Consider the following 3796-nt stretch of genomic DNA (forward strand, 5'->3'; position numbering starts at 1 on the left):
CACTGGCCAAAATGATCTCTTCGGATTGGATGTTGTGCTCTAAGGGGAGGAGCTAAGAAAGCGTCGGTTCAGTGTCTTTGTCTGCGGTTGTTTGTTTTACATGCAGTATATTTTAGTGATTTGAGCACATTACAGTTCAAATTTCGGAGTCTCTTTATTTACGATACACTTGATATTAATTTGCATTGATACCTATGAATAAATTTCTTCTTTGTGAAGCTAAATGTTTTTCAGATACACATGAAATATTAATGGTAGGATTTTATACATCTGTTAATATATATATATATATATATATATATATATACATATATATATATTTTTTAATTGTGTTATATATATATATATATACATATATATATTTCTCAGTCGCGAAACGTATTACTCTCTAATGCAACCGGATATGTTTCTAATACTGTGAAATACTGTCTAGCTATTAGTAATGAGTCAATGCAAAGGTGAGCTGATAAATGCGCCTTTATTTGAATTTCAATGAGTGTTAATGAGCTCCTCCTAACCTTATCTCTGGCGCCCCCTCATGGACACAAAGAGAAAAACACGTCACGCTTCTTTTTTGACTGGCAGGATGTTAATTTCACCACAAGATTAGGTTTGATTTTAAGATGATTCATATAACGTTCCTGAAATGTTGTTTTTGGTTATTTACAGAGAAATAACAGATACATAACAGTACACATGCTTGGAAAAAGCTAGCCTCTCAGGCTAAATGAAATCTGAAAACTGTCCAAAATTCCTGTAAAACTAGCCTAACAAATAAGCATGACCAGACTTGCATGGCAGAAAAGAGAAAAAAAAAAGAAAAGAAAAATTAAGCAAATCAGGGTCTTGATAAATATGGATAGTATGTATTATAATACATAATTGTATATTAATTGTACATTACCTATACACCTGTTACCAATACAAAATGTAACAGGGGTGTAGAATCAGTTTAGACCCAGTTTAGACACATTTATGTGGGAAGGTTGGGAAAGTGTTTTCACGTTATTTAAGTTGGCCTGAATGAGTGCTTGTGGTTTGTGTGTAAGCTTGTCTGGCTCGTGTGGTCACTGCGCGATTCTTCTCATGCATGAAATTGTTTTGAATTGCGGTTCAATTGAGACGCAGTGAAATGGATAAAAAGATGCATTTATGTATGCAAATGAGATGTGTTTATGTGCATAATTCTCCACTGCACCGTGGCCTCTGTATGTGTGTAACGAAAAATAGATTTTAAATCATCATTCAGTACTTTCCTATAAGCTATCTGGATGTGTTGAATGTCATAATGGTTTTAGTCCATCTGTAATGAGAATATTTGCGAAGCACTTCCCTCAATAACATAATTATGTGTGTGTGTGTGTGTGTGTGTGTGTGTGTGTGTGTGTGTGTGTGTGTGTGTGTGTGTGTGTGTGTGTGTTGCTCTATGCTCATATAAGTGCATACGTTTCACTCATTTTACTTTGATTTGTTTGTCTTTATAGCCGCCTGTGCTCTGCTACTATTGTTTGGTTTATTTTTCATTTCCCTCTGAAATAGAGATATGTGAGCGAGAAAGACAGAGAGATATTCAATAAAACAAATGAGTCACTCTTCTGGTCGTGATCTCAGTTTTGAAAAGAAATAAAAACAGACAGGAGACACTGCTGCTGCCAGTATCGACTAACTAGGCCATTTGTCTGTCATCCTCAGAGCTTTTACACTAATAGATTCCACTCAGGATCTTTAGCCCTTTGTTTTCACTCTCACACCGTGTCCCTATTCATCTCTCTTTCTTTCTTTGTGTGTGAAGCTTTTATTTTTTCTCTCTCTCTCTCTTTTTCTCCCATATTACTTGGCTGTCATGACATCACTATTCCAGACCAGCTGAAGCCACACACACAATTACACAGATATGATGAATAACCCAGCCACTGGACAACTCACCATAAGTCATTCATACTATAATTTATTTTCATCAAAACTTAATTAATTGAATAATTTTTTTTATTTTTAATAAATTAAAAAATTTTTTTTTGATTATATTAATATATGGAAATCATATTTGTTTTCTTTATCGCACTATTACCAATTTAATATTTTCAATATTCAAATATTTCATATTTATTCAAATTTAAATATTATTTTTTAAAGCTATGTCCTGCCATGTCCTGTTCTGTTACATCATCCCATGCGCTGCACTAAGAGCGCCAAACCTCAATCTGAAACACACCCTTAGCATAAGAACATGATGCTTGAAATTACAGACTGAATCTTCTAAATTTAGGGCCTTATGGGAATCCAGAATCCTTATGGGGCTGATGTGATGACATATGATGTATCATATGTGTGAGCCCTGAATCATCATGCAAAAAACATGTTTGTCACATTCTGTTTCTCACATTCATGTTTGCATAAACTTTGTATAACTGAGTTATCAGATATCAGAATATTATTCCTCTAATTATTGTTTGTTTGTGGATTGACTTTGAATAATACATTTCTAAGCAAAGACAAAAGTTGGTACACACATATACGCACAAAAACAAATAAACATTACAATCAGTCATATCTAGTGTTGCAGACAGAAGTGCACACATTGTGTAAGTGTGTGTGTCTTCAAAGCTTCATCAGTGCCACTTGACCTCCTTTGGATAGACTGATGATGAATGTTACCTTTATACAGTGTCTCTGTTTCAGTGGAGGTGAGTCACGATGTGTGTGTGTGTGTGTGTGTGTGTGTGTGTGTGTGTGTGTGTGTGTGTGTGTGTGTGTTTGTGTGTGTGTGTGTGTGTGTGTGAGAGAGAGAGAAAGAGAGAGAAAGTGCGCAAGTATATGTCTATGATGTGAGAGATGTCTGTAGGTTTGATTTCCCTTTAATTCACACTTTGCAGCATGAAGTGAAAATAGAATTTCACAAGCATTTCATACACGCATCCAGACAGTCACACTCACTCTACACATACAAATACTTGCTGCAGAATCCCAATTTAAATACTGTCCGTCCTAATTCATGCATCCTGAATCATAGTACACTGAAAATAAGCTATGATAGTGTTTTTAAAATGTGCATCTGTGGATGTTTTTGCAGCTGATATTGTTCACAATGATATTGTTCACTTACATGCAAAAAAAGTGGATGAAGAACACTGGCTCTGAAACTCCAAAAAAGATGAGTATATACACTACTAGTCAAAAGTTTTTTGAACAGTAAGATTTGTAATTTTTTTAAAGAATTATCTTCTGCTCACCAAGTCTGCATTTATTTGATCCAAAATACAGCAAGCGCAGTAATATTGTGAAATATTTTTACTATTAAAAATAACTGCTTTCTATTTGAATATATTTTAAAAAATCAGAATATTAGAATGATTTCTGAAGGATCATGTGACACTGAAGACTGCAGTAATGATGCTAAAAATCAGCTTTGAAATCACAGGAATAAATTTGATTTTGCTGTATTTTTGATTTTAAAAAAAGTGGGCTTGGTGAGCAGAAGAGAATTCTTTAAAAAAACATTAAAAATAATCTTACTGTTGAAAAACTTTTCACAAGTTGTGTATTATCTTTTTAGTCACCAATACTTCTAATTAGTAGCATGAGTATGGAGATTGAGGAACAGCCTAAATAAGCAGGCAAGCATCACTCAAAGTCACATTCAATGATAACCAGCAGAGGGCAGCACATAACTCCAGTTATAACAATCTGAACATGTTTGAGGGATCAAGAAACCATTTATGGAATCTTCAGAATCCAATTTAGCAAGCATTATAAAACACTTAATGTATTTTAGTATTGTAGTACCAAAACTAGAGCT

Source organism: Cyprinus carpio, chromosome A8, assembly GCF_018340385.1.
Source record: "Cyprinus carpio isolate SPL01 chromosome A8, ASM1834038v1, whole genome shotgun sequence".
Taxonomy (NCBI): Eukaryota; Metazoa; Chordata; class Actinopteri; order Cypriniformes; family Cyprinidae; genus Cyprinus; species Cyprinus carpio.